Source organism: Equus caballus, chromosome 18 (genome assembly GCF_041296265.1).
Source record: "Equus caballus isolate H_3958 breed thoroughbred chromosome 18, TB-T2T, whole genome shotgun sequence".
In the NCBI taxonomy this organism is placed as follows: Eukaryota; Metazoa; Chordata; class Mammalia; order Perissodactyla; family Equidae; genus Equus; species Equus caballus.
The window spans coordinates 50,419,354-50,433,470 of record NC_091701.1 but is presented as its reverse complement, the minus strand read 5'-3'; the positions used below and the strand labels follow the sequence as shown (position 1 = coordinate 50,433,470).

The 14,117-nt window shown below is 40.2% G+C and overlaps 1 protein-coding gene across 18 annotated transcripts in view; it reads right to left on the bottom strand.

The window, feature by feature from the left end:
* Positions 1–14,117, bottom strand: part of MYO3B (myosin IIIB) — a 409,714-nt gene that overhangs the window by 368,297 nt on the left and 27,300 nt on the right. Inside the window, exon 1 of one of the 18 annotated variants that reach the window (XM_070241207.1) lies at positions 9,512–9,639. The exons of the other annotated variants lie outside the window; for them this stretch is intronic. The gene's annotated coding sequence lies outside the window, so the exon portion shown is untranslated. Of the gene's footprint in view, positions 1–9,511; positions 9,640–14,117 lie in introns of those variants that run through there. 18 annotated transcript variants of the gene reach the window in all.

Below are 14,117 nucleotides of genomic sequence, written 5' to 3'. Positions count from 1 at the left end.
GGCCATTTCATTGCCCCCAAAGGCCTCACTTTCCACACCCCAATCAGGCGAGAAACTACACTATTTTTAAAGATCTCCAGAAAAGGCTATTTGACACCTTTCCTTTCAGAAATGACATTTTCAAATGTGTGGGACAAACAATTTTAGAGCTATCAATCAGCAAATAGTTCACCACTCCTATACGGTCCCGTGAGGAAAAAACAAATAAGACTACCTTTCTCCAACAGGAGCTAGGGCCAACTGAAATTTAAAGTGAACCCATAATAATTAAATGACAAAGCATATCAACTGTAAACGTCCTAAGACAATGCCCTATAGGGTATCCAATAAAGGATATGGGCTCCAAATGCTTAGGATATTAGAGGTAGATCACTTCTGGCTAAGTGAGACCACAGAAAGTGTCTAGTACCCACAGACCACAACTTCCGGGATAAAATTCAAATCAACTCCTAGCCATCTTGGATGGGACACAGAAGGCAATTCCAAGAACACATCCAAATGCGGGAATGGAGAAATCCTAACATTTCTCAAGTACCGTCATAAAATATTCAAAACATTTATCTGCTTTCAACTTCTCTTCACAGATAGGCACTATCTTCAGCTCAGTCAGATTAACAGAAAAGCATCCCTTGGTCAAATTCTTCCCTTCCCAAAATTCAGCTTATAAGGTGACCAAAAAACTCTAAGCCCAGCCTTCCAAAGAAGTTTACAGAAAATTTCACTAGTAAAATAATTCACAAATAATTATTGAGTACCCATGAGCCAGGCATGGTACTAGGCCCTAGGCAGAGAAACCCAAATGCACACTCAATTTAATACTCGTAATCATTCTGTGAGGTAGATACTATTATCACCTTTTGTAGGTGTGGAAAGTGAGGCATAGCACAGTTAATAGCTTACACAGAGTCCACAGCTAGTCATTGTTAGGTCCCGCATTTGAACACAGGCAGAGGAAAGACAAGTAAACAAATCATTACAAGATGGTAAGTGCTCTATATAATAAAGGTTATGTTCAAGGAATGGTTGAATTATCAACTTCTACACTCATATTCTGACTAAACTAACCAGATTTTTTGAGATTTTTGTCACCTTTAACTCCATCTTCTCAGAGGGATTCTCTCTTTCAGTATTGGTCCTTATCAGGAGTAAACCACCCTTTACATGGGCTACATGTGTGATGGGATTTAAAGAAGCACTCTAAGGGGATGCAACTCAACTGAAGATCAGCACATCCTGGAATTCCCTATCAATCCAACACCAAAGTCTGCAACTATTTCTCTAGGAGAAAAAGTAATCTCATTCTCCTTAGCTCAGTATTCTCCTTGTCTCTACGCAAAATAAAGCTGAGTTAAGGATGCTGAGATGGTCAATTGGTCTTTGGTTTCCTTGCCCCCAGGAGAGAGCGACCTCTCAAAGAGCTCTCTGAATCAGTTGTTAAGGATGCTCCACTAAGAAAAGGAGAGTGGCAATGGCAAATAAGTGCACTCTCCTGGGACTAGGTTTCCGAGGTTCTATAAGTCACATTAAAGGGGTGGAGTGAGGTGGGTTGAAATGGCATTGACACAGGCCCAGGACCCCAAACAGCTGGTCCTCTCACATTCCTCCCCCTCACCTCTAATGCCCAAAGGAGGAGACACGCCCAAGGCAAGTGTATAATCTCCTTTACCTTGAGCCTTTACTTTGATCATAGGAGTATAAATGACGATGGTGGCAGTGGAATGGGGAGGATAAAACAGGTGTGAGACAGGAAGACTTGCAGGACTTGGAGAGGGATTTAACATGGGAGGCTGGAGAAACGGACATACCAAGGAAGACTGACACTTTGATCCTGGGTGACTAGGAGAATGATGGTGCCATTTACAAAAACAGGGAAGTCAGGAGGAGAAGTCAGTTTCATAGGCAATATAACAAGTTCAACTGGGTCTGAGCTCTGCCCCTAAACAGGTATAGAAAAATCACTTGTCCTCTCAGGATCTCACCTTTTTTTTCCACGTGTAGATGCATTAAGAAAAGCAGAATTCCATTAAGATCAGAAGCAGAATATACTAAAGGGTAACAATAAAATACTGATGTGTTTTCAGTGACTACCTATTTTACATTTCAGAACTCTATAGATTTTAATCTTCCTACTGTTGCTTGCAACACAACTAGTCAAAATTTGTCAAAATTTCTGGTATTTAATACACAGTTATAAATACCAGAAGCAGATACTGGGTTATATACCATGGACTTTAACAAATTGGTATATTTATCTTAATCAGTGTTGTGAACAGAAAGCCTGCTAATGAATGTTGATATGAAGAGGATATGTGTTCTGGAATGTTTCATGAGATGTGTCTATAGATTGTTACAAAATGCTTAAAATGCCTGGCAAAGGCTAAGAGTGTGGCATTAAATGAATCAAAATAGAGACACAGTCCTAGCGCAATATTTGCTAGTGGCCTACTGGCTCCATGATAAAAATATTGTCTTGTCGAGTTTCAATGAGTTTCAGAGATGTATAAATCCCTACATACTTTTGCATAGTCAGCTTTAACGATCTTCAACTCTGTGGCATATCAGTGAGTGCTTATACTGTTTCTGAGTTTTATTGAATAGTTTTATCGACTTAGTGTTACGCTATCATTAATCTCATCATTTTCTCTATGTTTTAAAGGGGCCAGACCCTTGATGTTCTCATCAAAGTGACCCCTGAAGCAAACAGAAGTAACCTAGGGTGAGGATTATGTCTTATCTTTCTTCCTTCCTGGTCAGCATCAATTTGTGGCACTCATCAGAGAAGCTGTGTTGAAAAATTTCTGGATTGGAGTCAGAAAGTCTGAACTCCTTTATTTAGCAGCTGGGTACCTTTGAGCAAGTCCCTAGAAAACTTTGCGGTGTGGCCTCTTGAGTTATAGGGACCTCATTCTCTTGATCTGTAAAGGGTAAGGTGGGAATGAATAATCTCCACTATCCCTTCCAACTATAATATTCTACGACTTCCCAATTTCCAAATAAGTGATTTTGGGTTTGTATCTCAAACTGAGAGGTTAACCTCTCCAGGCAAATTAGCTAAAGCAAAATAGTAGATTATTCTGGGGTGTGAACCAAATGGTTGGAGCCTTGAGGGAATTTTATTGCCAGTGTTTTGTAGAAGGTCTTAAGGTCTATGAAAAGATGCTAGTTGCTGTGATAATGCCTCTGTTAAGGAAGATGAGCTTCAGTGACAGAGCAATTGTTTGGATGCTGGTTAATGGAGCATGACCAGGTTCCCACCTTGAAATGCAAACTTATGGCTTTTCTGCTACATTTAGACTATACTGCTGCTTATTTTAGGAAGAAGAAAAACACTGATGCTTGGGTTACTAGCAATAACTATGAGTGAAGCCTTACTGCCCAATGCCAATAGCTATTTTACCCAGAGGTGAGCTTGAGGCTCCCAAATGTCGGTCATTACCACCTTGGCTGCCAAAAACTTTTCTTTCTAGAGGGTACTGAGGAAAAGAAATAAATTTTCACTAACAGTTTAGCTCTACTGGTCTTTGGAGCAAAGGCTAGCAGTCAATCTTCTTTGATTACTAGAGCAATTCTCTTTAGCCTACCTCAGGCTAAGGAGTTCCAAGTTCCAGACTCCCTAAATCTGTCCCCGGTCACTCCTTCCTGGCCCCCAGAGGGAGTACCTCCTCCCCTCTCCTGAACAAGTTTATGGGGTAAAACTGCACCCACAACTTGAAAACACAATTGCTTTGACACATATCATCTCCTTGTGCATCCTTGGGCATGGTCAGCTGAGTTCTGTTGAGGATGGCTGACCCTTTCCTCAGTCACTAGTTGGGGAACGGTGGAGAAAAAAACAACTGTCAGTAGCTCTTGGATTGTGGAAAGACTTGCACATCTGACTGGTTCAAGAAAATCCCAGAGCCAGACATCTTCATTTTGATTTTGCCACTCCCTCACTGGATAACTTTAGCAAACTATTTAATCTCCCTGCACCTCCTCTTCCCACGCAAGCTGAGCAACCTCTTTCTCAGTGGCCTTTTCTAAAGTACTGCTTATGAAAATGCTGGTTATTCAGCTTGTTCTATGGCACCAAAATGTTAATGGTAAACATCATTGGATCATTGACGTATGGGTAATAACTATTTTACTTACTTCCTCATATCTTTTTGGATTTCCTAAAATGTCTACAGGGAGCACAAATTATTTCTATAACAAGAAAGAGCATATTGTGCCTGTTTTTTGTCTTGAAAATGTAAATAAGTATTGAAAAGTTTGCCTTAACTTTCAAGGATGTGTTTCCTTCCTCCAGTGTATTTGTTTACTGTGGGATTGTTCAATAAGTTGGCAGTTAAAGTTGGTGTCTTGGTTATAAATCTAGGTTCCCATGAGATTAATACAAGAAGAAGGTAAAAAATTCCCTTCCCAACTATATACCTTTCTATTGTAAGCACAAGGCTAGGGATAGTCTTTCACTTTCTCAGGCCACCACGATCCCATGAAATGCCCCAGGATTACAGTTTCATTTCAGCGTAGACCAAGAATAGGGCTTACTGAAAGCTCCCAAGACACGAGTGAGATCCACCCTCTCCCTCTTGCAGAAAGACACAGGTTATAAGAACCTGAGAGAACAGTGTCTTCCTTATCTCAATGTCTTCAATATCTGAAAAGAACATCTGTGTTAGACTGACATAAAGTGGATTAAAAACAGTCAACACATGAAGCTCCTGGATTCAGAAAACCCAGATTTCTCCAACAAAATATTTAACTTAAACCATTTATCAAATTATAGACCAAAGAACTGCTGGGCTAAAATCTCTTTCAATTATGTAATTTTAACCAATACTTTCAAGCTAATAATTTTATGGTAGCACTATCTACCATAAGGAAAAATATGCTTTGCCTATAAAAAATAATTTACCAAACTTAAAAAACAATAGATATTATTCAGACTATTTCATTTTTTCCACTAATATTTTTAAATGTCATTAAAAATGCAATTAAGTTTGCCTTACATGTTCTGATTTCTCACCTTACTACAACTGATCATGTGTTCCAAAATTATAAACAAAGGTCAAGATTAAAATTTCACTCAAGTACATAGGCAAAATACTGCTATCTCAAGAGCTAAATTCAGTTTAAAAAGAGGCAAGGCAAATAGACCTAAAGCTATTAATCCTTGGCGGAGCTTGAGCCCAAAAATGCAGTCAATAGACTCGCAAATAAAATGGGCTGAGAGGTAGGAAGGCAAATAGCATTCTTAATTCTGCTTATGCAATTCATGCAGCATAATTAATACATGTTATTGATCATAAAGATTTCTAAAATAGAACCTCTCTGGAATTGGAAATTGTAGTTATAAATATTCCAGTGGCAAATATTTTTCATCAGTTTTACACACAAACATCTTAAAGTGTTACAAGCCAAGATACTGAATAAATAAATGAAGTCTCTTCCTTTGGATGAAATATAACTTCAAGGGAAGATACATTTGAGATTTGAGTTTGCAAAGGGGACATGGATTAACAGAACTGGAATTGATGGTTTTGTTTTTGATGGGTTTTTTGGTTTTTTCATAGAATTCAACCTAAGGCTAGGATGAATCTATAGTTTGTACACTGAGAAACTGCCAGAAATAATTTAAATTATACTGTTCTTATGAAATTCAGAAAGGTCTCTAATTAAAATACAATGTTCTACAAGTTTTTTTTCTCAGCATTGTAACACTCACCTTAAGTCTTTAGAGAAATAAAACAAGGTTCAAATTACAAACACACAGAGCACACTTGTGCAACACCAACTTCCCACCATGGCTGTGGAGGGCAGAGGGGAACTGGTTGCAGGTTTGAGGCCAGCACTCAACACTGATTTTTGCCCTTAAATTCCCCAAAGCCCTGGGAACATGTCCTTTCTACTTAATTATACAGTAAGCCTCGTTTTCAGACTCAAGACCAACATGCACAGAACTTCTCTACAAAAGGTACATCAAGTGTGGCCAAATTTTCACATGGGTTCTTAGTACTCAAAAGGCTCTGAAGGGTAACATTTGCATGAAGACCCAGGATACTCCTACTGCCCTCCCCAGCTCTAGCAGCTTCCCCATACTAGAAATGGATGCTGGAAGGGATCTTAGGATTCATTAATTCAACCCCCTGATTTCACAGAGGAGGAAACTGAGGCCCCAGGGAGAGTTGACTTGTCCGAAGTCACACAACTGGTTCATGGCGAAACCCAGAGCAAATTCCATGGTTCCCTACTACCCTCCCGAGTGCATCATCTCCTGGGAATTCTTATAATATGGAGAATGCTAACCAAAGAGATTTCATACCCCATAAGCCATAGCCACAGGAACTTCCATACTATGTGCATATAAGCATGTCCTCCATGTAAGCAGAATGGATTTCCTGCCACCTCTGACTTCCCCTGTCCCCTCACTCTCTTTCTTTCTTCCCCTTTCCTTTGCCAGCTAGTGCTCCACTTCTACAAGAGCACAGTTAAGGAAAGAGTGAGTAGGGGTTCTCCAATTCAGTTCATTTTACAGCTTATTAGGTCAGGTATTACTATCCCAGCTGAGGAAACAATTCAGAAAGGTTAAGAAACTTGCCCAAAGTCACTCAGCTAGTAGGCAACAGAAGTGAAGCATTAGCCCACAATAAGAAACTAATGAGGAAAAAAAAGTTTTTCTCCTCCACAACGCATCTGAAAAACAGGAAGGAAGCAAACCAAACCGAGTATCTGAATGTTCCCACTTGGGCACACCGCCTCATCTGCAAGTAATCTCCGGATTCTGTCCTCTCCCAGGCTGATGTCACCAGGCAAACCAGGATGGCTTTGGGAATGTCACACATTCCTATCAGAGTGACTTCCCTTAACTTTCTAAAACTAAAGAAAGCGTGGAAAAAACCTGGGATATAATAGAGCAACACAAATACGAGTGCCTCAGCCCCACCCACTCCTGCGACCCTGAGGCTCTTCTGGGGTTCCATTCCTAATGCTGACTGCCTGCCTCCCTTTGCTTTCTTCTGACAGCTCAGTGACCATGAGGCAGGGAAATGAGTACAGGCTTTGGCCTAGGTGTGAATTCTCTTTCATGAGGCTGAGTCCCTGTGCCCTGGGCAAGGCAACAGAGGCACTGATGGGAGGGTAGCCACCAGGTAATTTGGGACTCATTGCTCAGGAAGAGCCAAGGCTGGCTCTGATGTTTTACTCCTTCAGCAAACACTTCTGCCCATATGGGAACAGCATTGGTTCTTCCTCTTTGGTGGACGAAGGAGAAACAGCAGCTGCCTTGACCTTTCTCACCTTTCCAGAAAGGGATGGGAGGACAGCCTGGGAAAGTTGCAAAAACTCACCGAGCCCACTACTCTGACACTTCTTGCTTAGCACTGAGTGGCGGGGATTTGAGGCCTCTGCTCTGGGCCTCATGTGCTTCTGCACATCTGGGACGTGAAACTCTCAGATGCAGCCCTATATATTTACGTCCACCAAGAGGAGGGTGATGATATGTCACCACCACCTCCAGGGCCAGCCCCCGACCTCCACAATGACATATGACATACGACTCAAGTTCCCTGCAGAGCTCCAGCTGAGAAATGAGCTATCTCTGGAGACCAGGTTAAAAGCTGGAGCTGGATCCAATCATTTCACCCCCGCCCTGGGCCCTTCACTCACTGGAGCCCCAAGGGCCTGGGTTGTGCTTCAGGGCCCTCAAAGGCAGAACTACTCTGGGAATGCAAACAGGGTCAGCCCCAGGAGGAGAAGGGAGGGAATTCCCTGTTTTTCAGAGGCTGACACCAGAGTCTGGAGGGAACCAAGGAACACAATGGCTACAGAGTCTCAGAAAGGAATGTCGTGGGTGAAAACACACAGGTCTTTTCGCCAATGACCTAAAGTTCTAAACCCCTCACTTTAATCTCCTGAGCAACCAAAGCCTAGATTCCTTACAGTGATTTGATCAGCAGATAGAGTCCCAAGAATCCCCAGACTTGTAAAACAGATCCATGTGAAAAGGGATGCTGAACATCTTTGTATTGTCATCCCTTTACCCTTACTGAGAGCTTGGAGAGATCAGGCCTTCATTTTCCATGGAACACCAGAGCCACGGAATGTGAGAGCTGGCAGAGGCTTTTCCTTAAAAAACTGTAAATGTTCCCTATAAAATAGAAGGGACCTTGAAGGCAGACTACCCAAGCCAATTTCTCCTTCTCAGAGATGAGAATAGGTTAGGGAAGGGTGGGGTTGGGAGCAATGTGAGCCACCTTTTTTAAAGCATTTACTATGCCAGGTACAGCACAAAACACTTTCAGTACATTATTTCATTCTGTTCTTTGAGGCCGTTTTTTTTCTTTCCCCTCTCCTTTTACCTCTTTTAACCTTTCCCCATCTTATTAGTCAGAGATATTCAGTAACTCCCCTGAGGGCCACAGTTAAGTGGATAAGCAGGTATCTATGATTTGCTCCCAGGTCTATCTGTCTCCAAAATTTGTGGTCTTAACTTTTTTAACAAAACTTAAGCCATATTAAACTAGCTGAACCACAATCACTTTTTAAAAATGAGTGGCAGAGTTAAAACTAAAATCCAAATGTCCTAAATTCTATTCTGAAGAACTTTGTTATTTTATTTTTCCAGATCTTTCCCTTGGGCATTAACTACATTGGCATCCAGTGCCATGTTGAAATATTATATTTTCCTCAACATATTAACAAAGATAATTCTTATCTAAAATCATTTAAAAATTGAAAAAAAAGATTAACGTCTTATTGGTACACTGGTGGCCATAACTAAACAGTTTGCTATAGTATAGTGGTTAAAAAGAAGGATTTGGGAGCCAAATATTTGGGTGGTATCAAATCCACTCAAATCAAATACCTGGGTACTCAAATCCTGGTGGTATCACCTAATAACTTGTCCAATGACAAGAACAGTTACTTTCTGTGAGTTACTTTATCTAAAACACTGGACTAGTAATAGGACTGACTTTATAGGATTGTTGTGAGGATTATAAATGAATGAATTCATTAATTCACTTAGTGCCTGGCACACAGTAAGCATTCAATAAATGCTAACTCTTATTTGGAAGCCAAACCCATTAGCTAGAGTTTAAGGAACAAAATGGTACACAACGACAATAATAATATTTCAGCTCTGTAGTGTTTTATGGCTTTCTCAGCCCTTTGACACAAAATATCTCATTTGTCACCTCTAGTTCTGGCAGTGCCAAAGGAAACAGCATTATCATATCATTTCGTTATAAATGGCATAATTAATGAAGTCAAGAGTGGCTGCAAAAAGCCTGCAATATTTCTGCATTTGTGTAATCTGGTTGTTATGGCAACCATTCCCTATCAACAACCCTCTGCCAGGCAGGGAGAGACCCATTTTTGGAGCTGTCACAGCACATCTGTTTCTCTGCTCAGCTGATTAGCTCTTGTTTGCAACAACAAGCAGATGGAGGTAAAAAAGAAAAAAAAAATTTTTTTAAAGAAGCAAATGTTTATTTTATCCACAAGTCTGCTTTCAAATACAGAAACAGACCTTTGGCTGTTTTAGGAAGATGCCGAGTAAACTGGATCCTCAATACATGGGCTGCTTCTCGCATTGGTGGCATTGCAAAACGTAGTCAACCTACAAATTATAGATGATTGGTCCTTCATGTGTGTCTTCTAAAATGATGTGTCTCACACTCCAATTTCAGTGTCTTCTTCCATCACGTCTCTGCATGTCTCTATTGTGTGAGCTACCTCAGTTAGCTGGCACACGTTTTCCAGGCTGAAAATCCAAGGAACACACTAAAGTGAAAGAGCAGACAACTGGTAGGGAGGCTAGGAAACCTGAATTCCGAGGCCAAGTCTGCCCCCTAACTAGCACAGAGACTATCTTCTCCCTGCCTTAGCCTCTTCATCTGTAAAATGAGACTTGTATTCCCATGCTCTCTGCAAAGCCAAACAGCTCCCTCCAGTAGTCACTAGGTATGTGAATTTGGGCACAATGCCTCCTACACCTCTTTGAACCTCACTTTTTTCAGCAGTAAAATGGAGAAAATAATATCTATTATAGAGAGCTGTTGTGAGAATGAAATAAAATAATGTATTTAAAAAGCACAATCACAGTCCCTGGACATTAGCGAGTCCTCAGTAAGTAAAAGTTTCCTTCCCACTGTAAACTTGCTTAGAAGGCACAATATTCAAACCATGTGCCAATCAACAGGCATCAGCAGGCTCACAGCACTAGAGCAGATCCTTGAGATCGCCTGCTTGCCAGACATCACCCCCTATAGTTACTGGACCGTTAGGAGGTCTGGTGTGTCCCAGGGAAAGAGACAGGCACCTCTGGTGGCCAAGGAGCACTCAAGGGGCTCAGGATGGCAGCCATTTTCCATGCAGAATGGAAGTGTTTCAATATTTTAACAACAAGCATGGCCACACCAGAGCATACCAGCTAACTATAAGGCATTATTTTAACGTAGTTTTACAAATGTCCTCAATAAAAAGAATAATGACAACTTTGGTTCATTTTATTGGTTCTCAGTCATTTATAAACATTCAGTTTAATTCTTCCCTACATGTGACGGTGGGAAAAGAAGATTAAGAATCTACTACCTCTAACTCACTGCCATCACTATAAATAAACATAAACTAGGCTATATCCCTTTTTGCTACAGACCAGGATATTATGTGGCATGTGTTTGACGCAAATAACTGGCTGAGCAATACTAACACTGACAGTGGGCATAGTTGTACTGGAAATCCCTTAGTTCACTGAGTCACAACATATGGATTCCAGTCACTATCACCCACCTACCCATTCTGGGCCCGTGGACACTTAGCCTGGCAGCTTGCAGCAGTCACAGCCAGGGAAATTTAAGAACCTGGTTTTTTTTGTTTGTTTTGTTTTGTCTTGTTTTAATTGAGGCTATAACAGTTTATAACATTGTGAAATTTCAGTTGTACATTATTATTTGTCAGTCACCATATAAATGCACCCCTCCCCCCCAACCCCCTTCCCCCGGTAACCACTAAACAGTTCTCTTTGTCCATGTGTTTGTTTATCTTCCACATATGAGTGAAATCATGCAGTGTTTGTCTTTCTCTGCCTGGCTTATTTCGCTTAACATAATACCCTCAAGGTCCATCCATGTTGTTGCAAATGGGACAATTTTGTCTTTTTTATGGCTGAGTAGTATTCCATTGTATATATACACCACATCTTCTTTATCCAATCATCAATCAATAGACACTTGGGTTGCTTCCATGTCTTGGCTATTGTGAATAATGCTACTACAAACACAGGGGTGCATAAGTCTCTTTGAATTGTTGATTTCAAGTTAAGAACCTGGGTTTTTGACAGCTTTACTGAGCTGCTGAATCAACAAACTCTGGAACCACCTACCTCCGCACTTACATGAAAAATTTAATTTCCTATTGTTTAAGTCATTTTGCTCAGGGTAATCTATTAAGCACATAGTTTCTATGTTGAATGTTTTTCTTTCCCTCTTAAAATAATCTTACCTGAGTCACAATATGCTACTGACATAGTCAGTTTGTAAAAAATTATACTGATCTTAACTTTTAGATTAACCCTTTTACTATGTCAGGCAATATTTCCCCAGTAGCATTATTTCAAAATACTATAACACTAAGGGCATCCCATAAAATTTTTCTTCTCCTACATTGCTGAGTTGATACCATTTTTACCAGTATTTTCCAACATTAGCAGCATCCAAATGAGACAGTAAGAAGAGATAAGTGGAGAGTGTTGACAATATGACAGTCAATTCATGCTGCAGCTTCAAGCTGCCCCAGTGAACTGTGCATTTGGACTGCTCGTCAACATTTGACTGTGGTATAGTCACATTCCATTAGCTACCTGGTTTGTAGTTTAGCCTATCTGAATTAAATATTGCAGTTACTCAAGCTGGTGAAATAAAAATGGAAATGAAAATAGGAAAAGAATAATTTGGTTCAATTTCTCAAAAATAAAATAGGATCAAGCATCTTTCAGCTGCAATTCAAAGTAAAAGCAAAGGTCACCTGCAATGGTTTTATTCCACTGGCCTTGAGACTGCATGCATTGTTGTCGTATTTAATCTAAATACCACTTATTCACACAAGCAGAAGTGAAAGCATATTACGATCAATATACTATGCAGGCCATCATATAAAGACAATGTTCATTTGAACCATTACTGATTATACTTTCAAAGATTGCTCTTGACACAAAGCATTGCTCATGGAGGAGAGTATAAATATGGAACTGAGATGACAAATGGAAGATTGCTCCTGTGAACATTCTTATGAAGATTATGGAGTGAAAAGAGGCTGTGTTGGAAAAAGTAATTCTCTATTTGGAAAATTAAAATGTGAGGATTGTATAGGCCTAAGTCCCAAAAACTGTAGCCTGTGTCCCAGAGCATATTGGACACGGTCCCACATCCTGAGAGAATCTTTCAGGCATGCATGGAGCAACTGGACACTTGCTCCTAAAAGGCACTGTCAAGGTCTCCACACTGTAATCTGCCTACTCCTCAATATATCCACTACAGCATACAAGATGCAACGCTGGCTTTTCCCTGCTGAGAAAGGAACAAGTTCCAGGCAATTTGAGCAAAAAGAACCTCACCATAGACCACTTAACTGTCCCTTACTGAAACACCCTACATATTTAATTCAACCCAGCTGAATTTGAAAAGTCACAAACATCTCAGAAGAAATATACAAAGCCAAGGGCAGGCTTCTCTTATTTACACTTTGTGATTCTGAAAATATTAGCTTTCTGTGGATCAGAACAGTAACACCATCTTCTATGTTATGCCATCCTAAATATGTTAGGTGGCCTCAGTAATGCTTTCCTTTAAGAACAGATCAGTCAAAATCTAGAGAAATTTGCTAATACCAATACTTGTAAAGCCCTCCTCAAACTACCCTCCAAATTCATCTTCTCCTTTGGCTTTTTTACCAATGGATTCATTCACCCAATAGATGCTTATTGAGCTCCTACTCTGTATCAAGCACTATGCTGAGAATTAGGCATCTAAAGTCCCTGCCAGAGCTTAGAATTCAGTTGGGAGACCTGCCTGCCAACAATTACAATGGAATGGTCATGGTGTGCTAAAGGAGGGTATCAAGGCTGCAGTGGAAATTTAGGGATAGGAGCCTTAAATTGGCCAGGGATTAGGAAAGGTTTCCTAAGGCAGCTACATTTGAGCTGAGACTTGAAGATTGAGATGGAATTTTCCAGGGCTCTGATAATATTTTTATTATTATTAACAATAATAATAATAATAAAATGGGAATAGTAGGAGTAAGAACATATTCTGGATCATCTGGATGACCATTTGCCACACAATTTCAGTGCCTACATTTATGTTTATTATTAAAGCAGCACCAAGTCAACAGAGATGTACCAGTTGGAGGCCAAAGGAATTGCTGTTTGAACAAAGAGACCATGCTAGATGAAATAGAGTAAAGTGGTGGGAGAATTGGGTCAACACATGGTACATGGTATGACAACATAACTCAGAATAAACTGTGTTGTCATGCTCTGCAACATACACTGCAAAGGACAACTGAGTTTCACAAAACAATGTCACTTGTCTCATTAAATTAAAGCTGCTTACTTGAATGTTACTGCATTTCTAGTTTCTTCATAATACAATTTTTTTCCCATTTGGTTTCATAGTTCTATAAATATAAGTGAAAAGGAGTTTATGCTAGTTTCATGTTTTTTAAAACCTATTTAAGAAACATTTAAAATATGAATCTGAAGGACTTTTCTTTTTCTTTAAAATAGGTCTGTCCATTACCCAAGTATGAGAGGGCCCTAAACAATGGGGAGCCATTGAAGAAATTTTAGCAGATTGGTCTGAACAAACTACTGTAACAGGAGACCACCATAGCAGTCACACAGAGGAAGGAGAGCTGTGGGGACAGACTGGAGACAGAAAGACCTCTAAGGAGATGACTGCCTAAGTCCTCTTACTAAAATAACCCATTTGCTTAATCCCAGAGAAATGCTCTCAGGCACAGACCAGAGCACTATAGAATTAAATCCTGACCTGACATGCAAAGCTGTACTTGTGTTTCAGAGTATGCCTCATTTAGCTGGAAGATTCTCCAGACTTCTACATGTGTCATCTCACAGA